This window comes from Microcebus murinus, chromosome 16 (genome assembly GCF_040939455.1).
Source record: "Microcebus murinus isolate Inina chromosome 16, M.murinus_Inina_mat1.0, whole genome shotgun sequence".
Taxonomy (NCBI): domain Eukaryota; kingdom Metazoa; phylum Chordata; class Mammalia; order Primates; family Cheirogaleidae; genus Microcebus; species Microcebus murinus.
In genome coordinates, this window is record NC_134119.1 from 10,792,316 (window position 1) to 10,812,049 (window position 19,734).

General features: G+C 58.9%; 1 long non-coding RNA gene across 4 annotated transcripts; it reads left to right on the top strand.

The window, feature by feature from the left end:
* Positions 1-6,510: 6,510 nt before the first annotated feature.
* On the top strand, positions 6,511-19,221 carry LOC142876853 (uncharacterized). 4 transcript variants are annotated; one of them, XR_012923678.1, is made up of 4 exons: positions 6,511-6,626; positions 16,162-16,481; positions 17,204-17,359; positions 19,062-19,221. It is a non-coding gene; the product is annotated as an uncharacterized LOC142876853 (long non-coding RNA). The 4 variants fall into 4 exon arrangements; XR_012923679.1 differs by having other exon boundaries at positions 17,204-17,335; XR_012923680.1 differs by lacking the exon at positions 6,511-6,626 and adding an exon at positions 14,837-15,429.
* The last annotated feature ends 513 nt before the right edge of the window (positions 19,222-19,734 follow it).

Genomic DNA, 19,734 nt, shown 5'->3' on the forward strand with positions numbered 1-19,734 from the left:
CTCACCAACCGCTGGGCGAGGAAGCGTCTCTGCCCTAAACCAAGAACTTCATCCCCCTTCCGCTTCATTCATTGCCAGAACAAACCCCTGAGAGCTTCATTTTCCCAGAAGTCCCCAGTTGGGGGGCTCCTTCCTGGGACTGGGGGTCTCCAGTGTGTGCCGTGGCCCCTTTCCAGGCCCCGTCTCTGGTCTCGAAACCCTGACCGCTTTGTGCGGGTTCCGTGGCGGGAAGTCCTCTCCGTCTGGCTTCTCCCCACAGTTAGAAATGACAAGAAGGGAACGAGGTGTGCGCTGATGGCGCGCCGGGCAAGGCCGCAGGAGTGCCGGGCCGGGAGGCGGAGTTGCGCGGTCAGAATCTGGCCGGCTCTTATCGGCTCTGCAGCTTTGCGGCCCGCCGGGGATCAAAGCCCGCCAGGGCTGTTGATTTACTTTCCTCCTCCTTTTTGGCAAAAGGAGATCAAAGGTAAAAGCAAACCCTCCACTCCGCACACCTCCTCCCTCTGTTTCTTCCTCTTTTCCCTTCCTCCCTTAGGTGCGTGCGGGGAACAGCCGGGGACACGAGGGGGGCACCTTCGTTCTTCCCGAGCGAGCCGGTTCCCGGCGCCGGCTCTGCACTGGGCCCGGGCTGAGCGTTTGGTGGGGATGATGGCACAGATTCCCACCGACAGCCTGACCAGCGACAGCTCCTGTTACCCCCACTTGGCAGAAGAGGAAACTGAGGCACTCAGAGGGAAAGTCACTCTCCAGAGGTCCCCCAGGCTCTCTGACTCCTGGGTCCATGTTCCTAATCATTCCTCAAGCCACGTCCCTTCCCCACGTGTATATTCCACTAAGAAAAATGGAATGAGCACAAACAAAGGTGGCTAACAGCAGAAATCCAAGTTCAGACGCTCCCGAGGGCTCGTGCCGTGTCCAGCCCTTTGCTGGGCCGTCTCGCGTTGAGGGACCATAAACACCTGTGACAACAGTGTCAGGCCAGACGCAGGGGTGATTGGAGGCCCTCAGGCGGGAGGCAGCAGGGCGGGGTGGGGGCTGGGGTGACCTGGAGAGCCTTGAGGAGCCACTGGGCTGCTGTGCGGACACGAGGCCCCGTGTGGCCAGGGCTTTGGGGCAAGCCGGAACTCCAGATGCTTCATGTGAAACCTCTGGGCTGTTTCCTTCGAATAGACGGATAGAAGCAGTAGAAAGTAGGGGTGTGCGTTTGATTTTTGCCGGTCGTGGGCTCTGCTGCCATCCCGGGTGCAACATTCCAGTTTCATAGTGAATTGCACTATTACCTTTGTCCTAACCTTTCCCATCATTTCTTTTATTTTACACTTTTCATTGTGAACTCAAAGATTGTTTTATCCAATTAAAAAATTCCTGCAGGCCCTTGGTTAAAATCGCACTAAGTTAGTATGTGTGGGCAGAATTGTCATTTTAAGTATACAACGTCCATTTATTCTCATCCCATTTTGTGCCCTTTGGAAACTTTTTTTTTTTTTTTTTTTGGTTTTCTTCCAAAATCTCTTGATTTTTTAAATGATGGCAAAATTCCAAGATATTTGAATATCACAGGCCAAGTAACACCTCCCGGGGGCTGTGTTTGGCCCAGGGTTGGGTGGGGGCTCCCTGCTGCCCCCACACCCTGGAGATTCAGGGCAGCCTGGCCCTGTGGGGGAGGTTAAACGCTGTGCTCAAAGATAACCCTGTCCCAGGCGGGGAGATCTCCGGGCCCAGAGAGCTCGGGGCGGGCTGGGCTGAGAAACTCTGGGATTTTCGATGCCAGCCCCGCTCTGCGGAAAGCCGAGGTCCCCACTTCCTTCATACCCGGCCAGATAAGCCCGGGCCGAGGCCGTGCCTTCCTGCGAGGCTCCAGCCAGCTCATTTCTGACTAGCACCTAAAACAACAATCGAAAATAACCTATATGGTATGCTCTTTAAACAGCATGTTTTTTAAAAAATAAGAAGTTGGTCAAGGAATATCTGCTGAGACCCGCTAGTGCCAGGCGCTACTCCAGGTGTCGGGGACGGGCACAGTCCGGCTTCCGTGGGTCTGAAGCTCTGCGGCGGGAACACAGGTGGGGAGCCCGGCAACGGATGAAGAATGAGGTGCAGTCCGGGCCGGCGGTGCGCGAAGAGACGAAATAAGGTGAATGGAGTAAGAGGGGCCGGAGGGCCGCCCTAGACAGGGGCTTGGAGGTGACGTTTCGCTGAGACAGAAACGGTGAGAAAGAGACAGCTGTGGCCTCCCTTTCTCCCAACACCCCAACACCCAAGAAAACCACTGTGGTATTGGCCATATATCCTGCCAGACCTTTTTGTCAAATTATATTTTTACATTTATGTGTCTTATTATTCATTTATTTAATTTATATACCAAAAATGGCCAGGTAGTGTTTTGGAACCGCCTCCTTTTCCTACCGGAAGCCTCAGTTTCCCCATCTGCCAAGTGGAATTGTTCTTAGAAGCCGCCCAACATGAGGTGAAACACACGCCAATGCGAAGATTTACCAAGAAAGTGACCCGCGGAACACGACGGACCCAAAGAGTCATAATTATTGGTGCATTTTTATTGTCACTTTATGATTATTTTTTTCATTGGCCCCGAGAGGTGGAGATCAGGGTTTCCATTTGCAGGTGGGGTGTTAAGACTGCAAAAGTCAAAGGTGAAGGCTGGCTGGGACGGGAGCAGTGCAGGAGCGGCAGGACGTCATCCCCCTCCCCACCCCCAAAGTGGTGGGGCCTCCGCCAGAGAGAGCCCCTTCCTCCTGGGAGAGGAAGTTGAGGCTGAAACCAGGGGCTTCTTTGGGGTAGCTTTTTTTTTTGTTTTCGTCTCTGTGATGTTGTTTGTTTTCGCGAGCATCGCACTTATCTGATGTCACAGGTTTGGGAACCCAAACCACAGACATAAATATGCCGTGCTGCTCTTTGGAGGCCTGCGCGGCGCGATAAGCCAGCTTGGTGCTGCGGGTCGGCGCGCGTGGACGCAGGGCTCGTTTCTGCAGAACTCGTTAAGGACATCAGGGCTTGTTCTCAGGTTCAAAGTTGCCAGCATCTTTGGCAGAAGCCGGCCACTGTCACCCAGACGGGGCCGGGCTGCTCAGCTCTCACACCCCCCCCACGGCTGCCCGGAGCAGCCAGGCAGCGGGCACAGGGGAAAACCCGCCGGCGACACCAGCGCCACAGCGCCGCGCCCTGCCAGTGCTGCAGGGCAGGCTGGAGGACCCGGGAGCCCGGGGCCGGGGCATGCCGGGCACCTGCCGTGTTCCGGCAGATTCTGGTTAACCCGAAAATCCTGTTTGGTTTTCCTGTGCGTTTTGAGAATGTCACTCGAACCCCTGCCTCCCTCTGTGATGTAAGCGTCAGGAGCTGCAAACCCTGCTTCCTGCTGCAGGCGTGTCCACATCCTGGCCCCCACGAGGACGGCTGTCCACACGCAGCAAGGGGGTCCTGGGACAGCCTAAGTCAGGGCAGGTCCTTCCTCTGCTCAAAGCCCTCCCGTGGCCCCCACTTCACCCGGGGTGAAAGCCAAGTGCGTGCTGTGGCTCCTCCATCTCTCACGCTCATGGCCAGAGCCACCGCCACGCCCCTCTCGGCCTCAGGGCCTTTGCACTCGCTGCCCCACTTCCTTCACGGCAATACCTGCTCGCAGAGAGGCCGGCTCTGACTCCCACCCGCACAGCGGCCCCTCCGCGGAATGGCTGTTCCCTCGCCTGCTTCGGGGGCTGTGGACACAGCGGCCGCCCGCGCAAGACCGCTGTCCTGCCGTCCTGGCTCACAGAGCCCTGGCGTTGCGGGAGGGCGGCGGGCCAGCTAACGCGCCACTGTCCCACCCCCCGCATATAGGAGCGGCCGAGGGGCCCGGGCGCGACCAACGAAGAGGAGGCACGTTGGCCCCGGGCCCTGGAAGAGCTTTCTGACGGGGCAACCTGAGGAGCACGCGCCCGCCCAGCCCCTCTTCCTGCCTGGAACGCGGATGTGCGCTGGGGTGGAACGGCCGTCCTGCAACCGCGGCCAGCAGGAGGACAAAGGCCACACGTTCGAGGCGGCCAAGCAGAGACTAGGGAGAACCCGAGACCCTGGAGTCGCCAGGGGTCGTCCTATGGCCCGAAGGCCCTCCCAGATCTCCCGCGGCCAGATCTCCTGCCGCCGGGCCGGGCCCTCACAGCCCCGCGCACCCCATGGAGCCACCACGCCGTCCCCGGGTCTCTGAACGTACGGGAAGACACACTTCCCTCACGATTAGCCACTTAGTGTGGGGCCGTCCTGCTCCTGGCGGCTGGACGTGTCGCGGCGAGCACCGCGGTTCGGGGTGAGCTGCCGTCGCTGCGCCGAGCCTGCCTGGCTCCGGGCTTGCGGGAAGCGGGGGCGGGAACGCTCTTGCCGTTCCTGGAAAACCCGAGGGGGGCAGGGGGGGTCTGGTTTCCTGGGCGTCTTTCTGCTGGGACCCCTGTCCTCAGCCAAGCAGTCTGGGTCTGTCTGCGCTGTTGGTGTCCGCGGGCCGTGCTGGCTGAGCTCGTCCCGGGGGGTCTTTTCTCCCCCTGGAGGAGAAAGCTGAGGTTCAGGGAGGAAAAGGCTGAGGTAGGCCGGAGCTAGACTCGAACCCAGGTCTGCTTGACTCTGAAACCATGGTTTTCCTCCTTTCTTCTTCTGTCACCTCATCAGTAGAATAAAGAGATTATTCAAGAGGAAAGTTGATTCAAAAATTTCGTTTCATAGCAGGCAAAACCCTTTTACAGCTGAAAAGCATTGTCCGACCTATTAAAAAAAGATGAAAGAGAGACTGCTCAGAGAAGGAGGCCCGGGCAGCCTGCAGCCCCTCCCCAGGCCCGTGGCCCACAGGCGCCTTGCTGGAACCTGGGGTTTGGGGGTGCTCTTGGGAAACACCAGCCCAGACTACCTCAAGGCCTTTCAGAAAGTCTCTGAGTCCGAAAGGGGAGTCTCTGATCTCTGAAACACCCTTAAAACAGCATGGGAGGCAGGCACGCACATGGCAGAACAAAAACAACCAAAAGTCCAAAGCTTTCCAACAGTGCAGAAGGACAAGCAAAAAACAAATTTCCCTCCCACCTCCGACTTGCCAGGCCCTCCCCGGAACAGCCACTGCCACCAGGGCCTTGCGTCTCACCCAGGGGCGATCTGCGTGCCTATCAGCAAATAGGTAAATATAGTCCCCCCTCGCTCCTTAAAACACACTCACACACAAATTGTAGTATTCTATAATCACTGTTTGCATCTTGTTTTCTCAGTTAACATCTTGGCTGTTGTTCCAAGTCAGTACATAGAGGTCTGCTTCATTCACTTCGGTGGCTACGCAGAATTGAAAGACTATTTCATTTATGCAGCTAAAAACGGCCCCTATTCTTGGATACTGTGGTTTGCAGTGTTTTGCTTTGTCAATAAATGCTGCAACGAAGGTCCTTATATAATGCATCTTGGTGCATTTAGATACTTGGTCCTTCCTTCCCTCCTTCCTTTCTCTTTCTCTTTCTTTTTCTGTGTTTGTTTTTTGCTTATTTGCATTTTCAAATTTTGACTGCGTGAACACGTACCATTTGTATTATAATTAAAAGGATATGTTTACAGGCCTGGGACCCAGACTTCAGCCAAATTAGAGACACAGCCCCATGCAGGAGCACAGCTCAGAAAGGAAATATCCAGCCTCCACCGCCGAGGCCGGTTTGGCTGGGAGGTCGCGTTGCTGGAGGATCCCGTGCCGAGGCTCAGCCCCGGCCTGTTGGACACATTGTAGAGGACAGGGTCTGGGTTCCAGTTCTGGCTGTGACGCCGGCTTTCTGCGTGAGCCCGGGTGAGTCACGGTAGGTTCTTGGGGGAGTTTGGTGTTACCGTCCCCACTTCCCAGGTGAAGAACAAAGGCCTCAGGAGAAGGAAGCACTGGCCAGTCTCTCCCATACCAGCAAAGGGGCCACCTCCATCCAGCCTGGGCGCCAGCCCTGCAGCCTCCCCGCTTCCCCTACGCCCACGAGTACCGTGGGCTCTGCCTTCACAATAGAGCCCTGTCCGTCACCAAGTCCTCACCACGGCCTGCGAGGGGCCCTCTGAGATCTGCCCCCACCTCTCCAACCCCATCCCTGCCGTCTCCTCCCTGCACCCCTCCCCGGCTCTCTCTGCACCACCTCGCCAGGCTCGGCCCCACCTCAGGGCCTTTGCACCTGCTGTGCCCTTGACTTGATTCCTCTCTTTCCCGCAGGCCTGGGACTGGCCGAGGCACGCGAGGTGCCCAGGCCGAGATGCTCAGGGGGCTCTCACCCTGGGGCGCCGGCTTGCACGTGACCGAGCCTGAGGACAAGCGCCTCTTCATCGCAGTCTTGCCCGCTGGGCGCCCTACGCGCCTTTCCTGCTGGGCCCCCTTCCCGGCCTGGGGCTTCTCAGGCAGGCCTCGGTTAGCAGCCCCCGCATGCGGCCCCCTGACCGTCTTGGCCCACGGCGGCCGCCGCTGTCCAGCCCACCCAGTCTCGCTGTCTCCGTGGGCTGGTTCCTGGAGCGCGTGCTTCCCGCACAGCCCCGCCCACCGGACAAGCCCCGCGCGGCTGGGACGTGTCTGCCTCGCTCTCAGATCTTGCCCGGCGCGGGGACAGGGCCTGCGTTCCGGAGACGGCGCGTGCCCGTGGGCGGGTGGACGGGTGAGCGAGCGACCGCGCGAGCCGGGCAGAGGGCCGGGTGGGAGGCCGGGCTCGCGGCCCAGAGCCAGCCGCCCGCCGTGGCGGAGACCGCGGGAGTGGGACCCGCTCGGCCAGGCCACCGGCTGTGGCTGGGGTCCCGGCCTGCCCTGACGTGAGCCCTGCATGCGAGGACTGGCTTCCCGGAGAAACTTCTAGGCGGGGAGGGGCTTGGCCCAGCCCCGGGGGCTGCTCCGAGCCTCGGGCCCTCGGTGGGGCCCGCTGCGGCCCCCCTTCTCCGCTCCAGTTTTTATTTTTAGCGCCGAGTTTTGGGCAGGCGACTCTCCTTAGGAAAAGTCCAGCGAGAGGACGAGGGAGGCGGTTTTGAAATCCGGTGGGAAAGTAGGTCAGGCCGGGGCTGGCCGGGGGCCAGACGATAAGGCCGGGCAGGAGTTTAATAGCGTGAGCGGCCGTCTCCATGACATAACTCATAACCGAGAGGAAACGGCAATTAGGGAGCAATTGTGCAACGCGGGACAAGCCTCCTTCGCAGCTCATAAAAGCAGGGGAGGAAGAGGCCACGCTGTCATTCCGGGGCCGCTGGGGGCCTGGCCGGTGGCCCGTGGGGGTTTGGGAACAAGTCAGTCTCTGCGTCGGGGGTCCTGGGAGGCCGCGTGAGGCAGAGCAAGCACCTACTGCGTGCCTGGCCCGGCACAGGGCCGGGGCGAGAGCCGGCACAAAGCCAGGCGTTCTGCTGCGCCAGGCAGTTTGGGCACAGCTGCGCCGTCTCGGTGCTGCCTTGTCACAGTGGAGAAGCGCTTTGATTACCGGGTGAAGTGTGCGACAGACATCCCCATCCCTGTTCCAGCTCCCCCTGCCCCCGCCCTCCCGCTCCTGCGGATTTGCAACTGCTCCTTTAGCCGTGTCTCTGTTGTTTGGTCTTTGCACGAGCACCATGTGGTTTCATAATCAGTTTTTTAAAAAAGCTATTAAATCTGTCCTGGCCCCCTTTCTCCCCAAACAAGCCAGGGACGGACCGCAGGACGTTTGCACTTGCCGTGCCCTCTGCCTGGAATGCTCTTGCCCTGGAAATTCACCTGGCTCACCCCCACCTGCCTCAGGACTTCACTCAAATGCGGCTTCCCACCGAAGTCTCAGCTGACCAGCCTTGTAAAAACAGCAAACCCACCTGGCTGTTCTCAATTTACCGCCCCTGCTTTATTTTTATCTACAGCACTTACCCCAATTAACCCTCTCCACATGCTGTTCTTTTGTTTTATTATCTGCTTATTCACACCGGTATGCTGGCACCACCTGCAACGGGGTTTTTGACCATCTTGTTTTCAGCTATTGTACACCCCAGGTACCAGGAACTGTCTGGGCACCCAGTAAAGATTGGTGAATGAATGGATGAATGATGAGTGAATGTTTGCTGTTAATATCGACTGATACAAAGCTGACTCTTTTCTGGTTTGCTCTGGGGGCTGCCTTAGAATGGCCCAAGGTCCAGTCTTCTTGGATACTGCTGGTAGCAGCAGAAGGTGGGGTAACCAGGGCTGGTCCGGCTGGCCCAGATCTTGACAGCTGGCCCCTGTTCTGACGTCACCCCTCTTCCTTCCCCACTGGCCTCTCTGGAGAGCTTCTTGGCCACTTTTATTAAGATTTTAAACACATCCACTCTGCTGTCCATGAACATTCTCGTGCATGGGAACTGGGCTCTGCACGCAGAAGGGGTTCCTTGCAGAACTTCCTACACAGCGTCGGGGACACACACGGGAGGGAAGGCACACGCCCCTCCCACACACTCACACTCTCACACAGTTGACCGTGCACGCTCGTTTTGTCATCCCACACCCAGACACTCACAAGCGCATGCTCAGCCATGCACACTGCCCCTGCCCCCTCCCCACACCTACTCACTAGCGTGTGCTCTCCACACAGGCGTGTACCCACGCACGCGCCAGCCCATGTGCCTTCTTAAAGTCATACGTACATTCCCATGCGGACACAGTCACCCCCATACACACGCACACCCCCCCACGCCTGCTGGCCTGAGAAGCGGGGACAGACCGCCTGGCCCGTGCACGCCCTGACCCCCAGCCCCTCGGCACTGCTCCACTCTGACCGGCTCAGCAAGCCGCAGGGTGCGTGGTGCCCACGTCAGCCCTGACTGTGCCGCCTCGGGGCACGTCTGCCCGGCTCGTCCGTCCCTGGGCACCCGCCCACTTCCTCCCCAGCAGTGGGCGGGCAGGCCCGGCTGACATCAGGCGGTTTCTGGGCCCGCCTGGCACCCAGAGGGGAGGAAGGACACAATCTGCCCCAGCCGCGGGGAGCTGACCCAAGGAGCCCAGGACACGCCCGGTGGCTCCGTGACCCAGGTCACCTGCAGCCAGATCTGACAGGGCTGGTCACCCCTTCACCCCCCCCCCCAGGGCACCGCGGCCTGGGCTGGCGCGGCAGTACAATTGGGCCAGGCTCCCAGAATTGCCCGAGTGGTGAGCACCCCTCCCACCCCCGTGGAGCGCGCACACCTGCCTGCGCGTGCGCACACCTGCAGGCCGAGCTGCTCTAACGTCTCCCCGGCTATTCGTTAAGTCCCCAAACAGCCCTGCGGGGAAGGGGGTGCCAGTATCACCCTTGTTTTCCAAATGAAGAAACTGAGGCCCCAAGAGGTGAGGGACTGGCCCAAGGAGCGGGATTCGCCCCCTAGTAGCCCGGCTGCTGGAGATCGCCCTCACCCTCTGCGCTGCTTTGCTTTATTTTGTTCGCTTCGGGTCGGAGCGTTTTATCCTTGTGAGCCCCCAACAGCCACGGCCCTCCACACCTCTCCTGTCCGTGCATCCTGGCGACAGCCTCACCAGCAGGGCACCACTATTAGCCCCACTTAACAGATGAGGAAACTGAGGCTTAAATCATGCCTGCCGGGGCAGACAGCAAGGAAGAGGCGGATCCAGAGCCAGGATGTGCCCAGGTCCGAGGCTCTTTCTGCCGCGCCGGGTCATCTCCCCGACGGGCCAGAGTTGGGAAAAAGTCGTCCCAAACTTAGCCCTGGGTCTCCACTGGCATCGAGAGAGGAGGCTCATGGGGGTCTCGGTAGCCCTAGAGCAGTCGGAGAAATAACAATAAATGCATGACAACCACAGCGACAAACTTTGTTTCTGCCTTTAGAACAAGCGGGGACTGGTGCTCGTACAATGCGACGCGCAGAGCTCTGGGGTCTGGTTTGCTGGTTCTGACAGACGCGCCAGAGAATCAACCCCCCAAAACAGCGTGCGGACATTTCCAAGACCAGGCTTCCTCGTGCCCCTTGCCAAACAGTCCCCCAGCCCCAGCCCAGCCCTGGGAACCACTGCTCTGCTTGCTGTCACCACAGGCTGCTCTGGCCTCGTCTAGATTCCAAACGCCGGACTGCTCTTTCGTCTCAGCACGACAGCCGCGAGATTCACCGCGCCGTGGCGAGTATGGGCCGTTGGCTCCTCTTTACGGCTAAGGAGTCCCGCGGCAGGACGCCCACAGTTTGCTGACCCAGCCCGCAGGGGAGGGGCATCTGAGTTTACGGCTGCTGTGACCGTCCGCACACACTGGGCACCCACCTGGGGCCCCTGCAGTCACAATCCAGTGTCCTGTGCAGGCACTGGATTGATCAGTTGATCGGTTGATCCCTGCCACGGGTAGATATCACTGGCCCCAATTCAGGGCCAGAGGGAGTGGAGGCTCAGAGAAGTTGGGTGAGAAACCCAGAGACACACAGCTCACAGCACACAGGCAGGATAGGCACCCTGAGCAAGGGGTGGGTGGGGACCCAGAAGCATGGCGGGTGGCCCCTGGCCCTGGGGGTGCACACTTAGCGGAAACCGAGCTGGAGCAACCACAGTGATAGCAAGGGCCTGCATTTATTAGGCACCTACTCAGCTCCTGGCCGTGTTCTGAGCACTCTGCATGGACCAAGCCATTCAGTTCTCCCAACAAGCTATATTATCCCATTTCACAGTTGAGGACACTGAGGCACAAAAGCATGAGTCACGTCTCCAGGGTCACACAGCTGGTGAGGGCGGGGCCAGATCCGACCCGTGTGGCTTAGCATCACGGTGCTTCTCTCAACACGAGGCTTCGTGGCCTCCGCAGCCCCCTGTGGGTGGGCTCGGGTCCTGTCTGCCCTGGAGCCAGTTCCACTCACGGCATCGCCCCGCTCAGCGAGGCCCCTGCCCCGCCCGGTCTCCTCAGTTCCGGACCCAAGGGCCTGGTGCGGCGAGCAGGGAGGCAGGGGAAGCTCAGCCATTTCCAGGCTGTGTGACCTGAGACCAGTCTCTTAACCTCTCTGAGCCTCCACGTCCATATACGTAAAATCAGAGGTGGTGGCAGTGGCAATGGCCTCGTGAGGGTTCGGGAGCTGGTGTGGACTTACTAGAGCCAACGTCTACCTGCACTTTGCTGCCTGCCTGGGCCTCTTGGCACTGACCCGAGCCTCCCCGCAAAGCAGGCACCGTGTAATCCCCATTCTACAAAGAAACTGAGTCTCTGATGCCGCCTCCAAGCTAACAGCTCCCAAACGCGCCTCCTGCCTTGAGCTCAGCCTTGGGTCTCCAGCTGCAACCCGACATGCCCGACAGGCGACTCTGCCCCCCAGTAAGGAGCTGAGCTCGCCACCCTGCCTCACCTGCACCTTATCTCCTCGGCAAATGACACCTCTGTCCTTCCAGGGGCTCAGGCCAAAATTCCGAGTGTCCTTATCCACTGCTCTCTGTCTCCAGCCCCCGCCCACCTCCCACCCATCAGCCTGCACCTGGGATCCCATCCCCCACCGAGCCTCTGCAGCCCCACCCGGGTGGGCGTGAGTCACCACCAGTGCTCGCCTGGGTCATTACCGTGGCCTCCAACTCTCTCCCATTGCCCCATTGTCTTGCTACCCAAAGGAAGCCAGATCACGCCCCTCCTCTGCTCCACAGCCTCCTGTGGCTCCCATGTACAGAGCAAAAGACAAGGTCCTGACCGCGGTCCGTAAGTCCTGTGTGGTTGCACCCACCTCCTTGCCTCTCCAAGAACTCTTCTCCAGCCATGCTGGCCTCCTCCCTGCTCCTGGAACACGCCAGGCATGCTGCTGCCTCAGGGCCTTTGCACTTGCTGTGCCCTCTTCCTGGGACTCCCTGCCCAGAGATAACAGCAGGGCTGCCCCCTCACCTCCTCCACCGGATGTATCCAGGGGTGTCCCAGACCACCCTGGTCACATCGCCAAGGCCCTCTGCATCAACACTCCTTGCCCTCTCTCTCCATCACCCATTGACGAGTGCAGAATTTTCAGATTTATTAACATTATTATCATCGTTCCTTTTGAGTGTCTCTGCCCATCGAGATCCACAGGGCAGGATTGTTTCGGGGTGTTCAGAGTGCCGGCGTGACAGGTGTTTGTCACGTGCACTAATGGGGATGGGGACGGGGTTACGTGCCTCCCCCGGTCACCAGGTTAGGGCGGGAGCCAGGCTTTGCACCCAGGGCCTTAACCTCCAGGCCAGCACCCCGGAGATGGCGGCTGTCGCGGTCATGATTTTTAGGACGCTCTTCGCATCCTCCCCCACCCACAGGGGAGAGCTGGGGCCAGAGGGAGAGGTCGGGCTGGCCGTGGCCCCCAGCCAGTGGGAGGTGACTCATCCACCCCGTGATGACAGGTGACATTCCTCCCCTTCCCGGGAGGACTTTGGCCTGAGATAAAGGGAGTGTCCTGCTTCTGGGAAGAGGACAAACAGGTGGGAGAGGCAGCGGGCGGCTGCCTGGGGGGTTGCCTGTCTAGGCCGGAGGGCCGGGGCGAGGGGCGGGGGCCTTCCCGGTCAGGGACAGGCTGGGCGCTCTTGTCAGGAGAGCAGAGCTTCCCTGGGGAGCCAACGCCCCAGCCGCCCCCCAGCGGGCCAGGGGAAACCTCTCGGTGCCCCTCCATGTGTCCCTTCGCATTTTTGCGTGAGTCAAGGAGCTTGAGCCGACTGGCAAACACTTTTTTAAAGGGACAGCAAGCAGCCACAGACTCTAGCCAGACCGACGGGCTTTATTTGATTTACATTTTAATTTTTTTTTTTAAAGTCTTAACGTGGGAGGCCAAGGCAGGCGGATTGCTCAAGGTCAGGAGTTCGAAACCAGCCTGAACAAGAGCGAGACCCCCGTCTCTACTAAAAATAGAAAGAAATTAATTGGCCAACTAATATAGATATAGAAAAAATTAGCCGGGCATGGTGGCGCATGCCTGTAGTCCCAGCTACTCGGGAGGCTGAGGCAGAAGGATGACTTGAGCCCAGGAGTTGGAGGTTGCTGTAAGCTAGGCTGACGCCACGGCACTCACTCTAGCCTGGGCAACAAAGCGAGACTCTGTCTCAAAAAAAAACAAAAAGTCTTAACGGCATAAATAACACTTGTATAGAGTTGTATCAAAAAGACTCAAGGGGCGCACTCCCCACTGTGAGTTCGTTGCATCTTTTGGGGATCGCATTTGGCCGCAAGTAACAGACGCCAGTGGTTTTGCCAGGCGGGAGTTCCGTTTTCACTGTGCGAAAAAGAAGTCCAGAGGTGAGCACGTCTGGGCCGGCGGACGCGTTCAGGGATGTCACCAAGGACCAGCTTTGACACGAGACTTTCAAACTCAAGGCGCCAGCCCAGCCCAGGCGCGGGCAGGGATGGCAAAGCGTGTGCCAGTGCGTCCTTCCCCTTGAGCAAGGACGTGGCGACGTTCGCAGGGCCCAACTGGCAGATTTCCGCTTACCTCTCGGTGGCTTTCTGGGTCGCGTGGCCACCCCATTGCACACATGGGTGAGAGGGAGGCCGGGGAGGCGTCGTGTTGTTTGGGCTCGCTGCCGGCCATTGAAAATCAGGGAGCCACCAGTGACGAGAAGGGGTGACAGGCGGAGGGCAGCCCCGGTGACAAGCGCCCTGGGCTTGTCTCGGGTAACCTGCAGAGAAACAGCGTCAACATGGTCTTGCAGCTTGCTGTTCCACCTGACGACGTGGGTTTGGGCATTTGCCTTGTTATTTTGACCTGCTGGGCCGTGTTCCGTGGCGTGGACGTGCCGTGGTGCCTTTACTGCCTTTATTGAGTCTTTCCCGCCAAAACTTCGCTATTGTAAACAACAGCGCAGTGAACGCACCCACGCGGTCTCTTTACACCCAGGTGCGCCATCTCGGCCGTTTCTACAACATCGGGACTGCCGGGGTGCTGGGAGCTGCTCCCAACCCCCAGGGCCCCGCCGTGACCCGCCCCCACCCGCCTGTGCCAGGGGCTGCTTCCCGGGCTAGTGTCGCTTCAGAACGTTTTCCCATCGTGGTCACTTTTGTTATACTTTGAATTTCCCCTGTTATTTGCCGTGGGGCCCGTATCCTTCATGTTTTGACTATTTGTGTTTTCTGATCTGTTATTTGCCTTTTAAAATTATTTGGCTGTTGTTTTGTACTTAGTTTTTTGTGTTTTTTTTTTCATAATCGGTATTAGCTCTTTTCTATTATGGATATAGATCCTTTTTTAAAAAAACATCTGCATAAAGTGGATCACACCTCAATACATCAGGTAGAAGTTATGTTCAGTAACGTGCTTCCACTCCGTGCGGGGTCTCGCCCTGGTGTAATTGACATCTTGGGGGATTGTAGGGTGCTCAGCAGCGTCGCTGGGTCCCTGGCGCCCACCCTCTGAGTGCCAGTAGCACCTCCCACCCCACGACAACCACAGTTGTCCCTGCACGTCTCCAAAGGTCTCCCAGGGATAAAGTCACCCCTGGTCGAGAGCCTCCGATTTGACGTGCGCTGTCTGATGAGCTTTGACAGACGCACACCCGGGAGTCTGCTGCCCCCGTCACCACCCTCCTGTGTAGTTGCAAATGTTTCCCCCGCTGTCAGGCTCGGCTGCAAATCTATGAGCTACCCTTCTTCTCGGTATGACCTCAGAGAGTTGCCTCAGTTTCCCCAGCTGTGACATGGGGGTAACGACTCTGACCAGGCAGTGATGTCCTGAGACCCGAAGTGAGCAACGAACGTGGCTGGCACGTGGTGAGAGTGCAGTCGGTGCTCATTCCTCCGGCTTTCTTCACGACGTATGCATGCATTTAGTTAATAAATATCGGCCGAGCGCCTACTGTGTGCCAGGCCCTGTGCTAGGCTCTGGGTGCAGTGGGGACAGGGCAGACAAGGGCCCTGTGCTAGGCTCTGGGTGCAGTGGGGACAGGGCAGACAAGGTCCCTGTGCTAGGCTCTGGGTGCAGTGGGGACAGGGCAGACAAGGGCCCTGTGCTAGGCTCTGGGTGCAGTGGGGACAGGGCAGACAAGGGCCCTGTGCTAGGCTCTGGGTGCAGTGGGGACAGGGCAGACAAGGGCCCTGTGCTAGGCTCTGGGTGCAGTGGGGACAGGGCAGACAAGGGCCCTGTGCTAGGCTCTGGGTGCAGTGGGGACAGGGCAGACAAGGTCCCTGTGCTAGGCTCTGGGTGCAGAGGGGACAGGGCAGACAAGGTCCCTGTGCTCTACCGGGGGAGACAGAGAGCAAGGGAGCCAGCAAACGAATGAGGAACAGAGTTCGCACATGGTCACGTGCTGATCCGTGCTGGAAAGTCAAGAGGACACGCAGTGTGGGGGGAGACAGCTGGGTGAGCGCTGGCTCTTTGGGAGCGGCGAGGAGGCGGCATCTAAGCTGGGAAAAGGAGAAGCTGGACCAGCAGGGAAGAGAGATCCGGCCACAGGGAATAGTGGATACTACGGCCAGTGAGGCTGGAGCCCAGGCCAGAGCTCCCAGAAGGCCTTGCCCACAGCAGCCCCGGGGCAGTGAGGGAGCCCCACCCAGCCCAGCCCTCTCCGGAGATCAGGGAAGGGTGAGTGCGCAGGGCTGGGCCCAAGGCCAGATAAAGCTGGGGCAGGGCAGGAAGTGCGGTGGGCGCAGGGCCAGGTGGGATCGGGACTTGGCACCTGCCCCACCTGTGGGCCCCTGCGGCCCCCCCCCTCCTCACTGGACTCCGCTGTGTCCCTGCGACGCCTCAGCTTTGCCACCAGCTGGGGCTTGCGGCCCCAGCCCCAGTGTTGCGGGGACGCTGCCTGCCAGTCACCCGCACCGGGCTGTGAGGCCAGGGTCGTGCATACCACAGGAACCCAGAAAATGTGTGTGGAGCCGAACTGGGGCCTGCCTCAGTTTCTCCACCTTGCACTTCCGGTCTCTGCCATTCGCTCTCATTCACCACGTGTGGGCACTCTGCTAGCTGCCGGGGAGCTGCAGTGACCCCCATAGGTGGTCCCTGTCCTTAGGGAGCTCGTGCACTGGCTGGGCAGAGGAAACCGTGCAGAGGGCCCGGGCAGCACCGCGCTCCGTGCCGTGAGGCCGAGCGTGGCAGGGGCTGCCGGTGCCCACCGACGCCCATCACCCTTTCCTCCTGGGGGGTGAGTGGGGCACACGCCGGCGTCATCGCGGGAGAGCCATTCTGTTTCGCTGCCTTCACCGCTGTCAGGCGTGCTCATGTAACCACGCTCTGGCCGGTGACATCTAAGTACAAGGGACGGCTGCCGCCTCTGAGTCATGCCCTTAAGAGGAATGACCCTTCCTCTCTTCCCAGTGCCTGGAACGTGGATGTGACGGAGGAGCTGCAGCAGCCATTTCGGGCCTGACTGGGAGCTGTGGGTTGAGGACGACAGCAGGACTGGATAGAAGGAACTCAGACTTCCAGAACGACCTTGCAGAACTAAACCCACCCACCCGGCCTGGACCTTCCGCCTCTGCCCTGGAGATAAACTCCAGTGCGCCCCTGCGGGTCTGTTTCGGCGGCTCTGAGCGGCGCCTGACTCATGCACGGGGGTGAACACATGTTGTCGGGGTGCTTAACCCCGCCTGGTGGGGGCTCCCCCAAAGAGGCAACTTTAAAATAGAGGCTTGACGGTGAGAAAGAGCATTTTTTCAAGACCAAGTTACCAGGAGAGGCAGAGCATACAGGCAGATCCAGGGGCGAGAGAGCAGCCGAGGGTGGCTGGAGCTTACGGACAGCAGGGGCAGGCAGGGTGGCAGGACGCACGAAGGGCCTGGAACGGCCACGGGGAGCCCTTTGGACTTTGCCCTGAGGATACGGGGGCCGTGGGAGGCTTCAGGCAGGAGGGTCAGGTGGTCAGATGTGCTTCTTAAAAGATCTCTTGGCCAGGTGCAGTGGCTCACGCCTGTAATCCCAGCACTCTGGGAGGCCGAGGCGGGCAGATTGCTCGAGGTCAGGAGTTCGAAACCAGCCTGAGCAAGAGCGAGACCCCGTCTCTACTATAAATAGAAAGAAATTAATTGGCCAACTAAAAATACACAGAAAAAAATTAGCCAGGCATGGTGGCACATGCCTGTAGTCCCAGCTACTTAGGAGGCTGAGGCAGGAGGATTGCTTGAGCCCAGGAGTCTGAGGTTGCTGTGAGCTAGGCTGACGCCACAGCACTAACTCTAGCCCAGGCAACAGAGTGAGACTCTGTCTCAAAGAAAAAAATCTCTTTTTAAAAAAAACACATAATTTTTAATAATTTTTATTTTTCTTTAAAAATTGTTTTTTATTTTCACCCAATATTGCTATAAGAAAGATCTCTTTAGCTACAGGGCAGGGAATGAACTTATCCATGTACAATATTCAGGAAAAAAACGGAGGCCCTACTACGTGCCAGACACGGCAGAACATCAGTGCGCGAAACAGACCCAGTTCCCGTGCTGCTCTACAGCCTGGTGGGCCGAGACCTGAGTCGGATCAGCACACAAATAAGCGCCAGGTGTGAGCAGGGAGTGCAGGGGAGGTGAGCAGGGAGTGCAGGGGAGGTGAGGAGGGAGTGCAGGGGAGGTGAGCAGGGAGTGCAGGGGAGGTGAGCAGGGAGTGCAGGGGAGGTGAGGAGGGAGTGCAGGGGAGGTGAGCAGGGAGTGCAGGGGAGGTGAGCAGGGAGTGCAGGGGAGGTGAGGAGGGAGTGCAGGGGAGGTGAGCAGGGAGTGCAGGGGAGGTGAGGAGGGAGTGCAGGGGAGGTGAGGAGGGAGTGCAGGGGAGGTGAGCAGGGAGTGCAGGGGAGGTGAGCAGGGAGTGCAGGGGAGGTGAGGAGGGAGTGCAGGGGAGGTGAGCAGGGAGTGCAGGGGAGGTGAGGAGGGAGTGCAGGGGAGGTGAGGAGGGAGTGCAGGGGAGGTGAGGAGGGAGTGCAGGGGAGGTGAGCAGGGAGTGCAGGGGAGGTGAGCAGGGAGTGCAGGGGAGGTGAGCAGGGAGTGCAGGGGAGGTGAGGAGGGAGTGCAGGGGAGGTGAGGAGGGAGTGCAGGGGAGGTGAGCAGGGAGTGCAGGGGAGGTGAGGAGGGAGTGCAGGGGAGGTGAGCAGGGAGTGCAGGGGAGGTGAGGAGGGAGTGCAGGGGAGGTGAGGAGGGAGTGCAGGGGAGGTGAGGAGGGAGTGCAGGGGAGGTGAGGAGGGAGTGCAGGGGAGGTGAGCAGGGAGTGCAGGGGAGGTGAGGAGGGAGTGCAGGGGAGGTGAGGAGGGAGTGCAGGGGAGGTGAGGAGGGAGTGCAGGGGAGGTGAGCAGGGAGTGCAGGGGAGGTGAGCAGGGAGTGCAGGGGAGGTGAGGAGGGAGTGCAGGGGAGGTGAGGAGGGAGTGCAGGGGAGGTGAGCAGGGAGTGCAGGGGAGGTGAGCAGGGATTCAGTGGGGCAGGGGTGCAGAAGGGCCTCCCTGAGCCAGCGGAGTGGAAGGGGACCATGAGAGCACGCAGCCAGCATGGGCTGCCGTAGCCCAGACAGCGGCAGCGGCTGGGGGCGGGAGGGGCATCCAGGTGGAGGGCAGTGGCTGGGGGCGGGAGGGGCATCCAGGTGGAGGACGGTGGCAGAGAGGCAGAGACGCGGGCGCAGGTGGTGAGCACAAGCAGGGGGCTCCAGCACCAGCCAGCTCTGGCTTGGACAACGCCAGAGGAAGAGGAGGGCAGGGAGGCCATTTAAGGGGAGACACTGAGTTCAAATATGGTGCGCTGGATTTGAGACTCCCATGAGCTTTCCAACGGGAGATGGTGAGCGGGCGTCTGGCTGCAGGGGTCTGGCACACGGAGGGGCTCCCTGGCCTAGCGTCTGCACGGTCCTCCGTGTGGGGCAGTGCCTGGACCCCAGCCTGCAGCTTGCCCAGCGCTGGCCGTTGGCGCACCTCGTGTGTGCCAGGAGTCATGCCACGGTGGACACGGTGGCTGCACACCCGTGACTTCTTTGCCAGCGGGGGTCAGTTTTGCTGGGTGAGCATCCTCTCAGGCGCTCAGGGACAGTGGCTGTTCCCCTCCCCAGCCTCGGCGTGAGTTACTGTCCATCTAAGCCAGTTGGAACTTTCAGTTCTCCATCCGTGATTGGTTTGGAATTACAGACATGAGACAGTCCCGGCCAATAGGAAGTGTGCACGGGAGACATCTGGGGACAATTTTCTCCCGCATAAAAGGAGGCGCTTGGGAGGGAATACCTCTCCTCACCTTTGCTTGGTGTTATCATGTTGGTAGGTGATGCCTGGAGCTGCAGCAGCCGTGTTGAAACCACGAGGAGAGAGCGGTCCATAAATTGCTGAGAAGGGCAGAGCAGGAAAATGGAAAGAATGTGTCACCGGTTACATCTTTATGTCTCCAAATTAAACAATCCTGTTAAATGAAATTATAAATCCTCCCTCTGTCTCTTTTTTGTTTTTTTTCCCCTGTCCCTGCATCAAGTGTTCTGTTCCTTGTGGCTAAGACATTCTGACTAAGAAAGTGTTTCATATGCATGATTGCATTTAACCCTCTGAACAACTGGAGGTTGATATCGCTGTCACAACCATTTCATTCACAGCGCAGGGCAGTTAAATGACTTCCCCAAGGCCACAACTCTGGGTGAGTTCCAGAGCTGAGACTCGAGTCAAGGTTGTTCTGATTCAAGAGTGCGCCTGAGCTGACGCCACAATCTCCTTTTAAAAGTCTTTCCCTTAACACGTTTTCAGTAGGAAAGCATAACCCTGTTCTTATTTTTCCCTGGAAAACTGTTATTATGGTTGGTGGGAAATTTAGAGTGGGCCGCGTTTCTTTGTACACAGTTAATGGCTTTGATTATATGTTTCTGGCTTCTTCGTTCTGAGAAAGGCTGCTATTGGTTGTACAATATAATCAAATCATTTCTTATATAAACAGCCGTCTGGCACAGAGC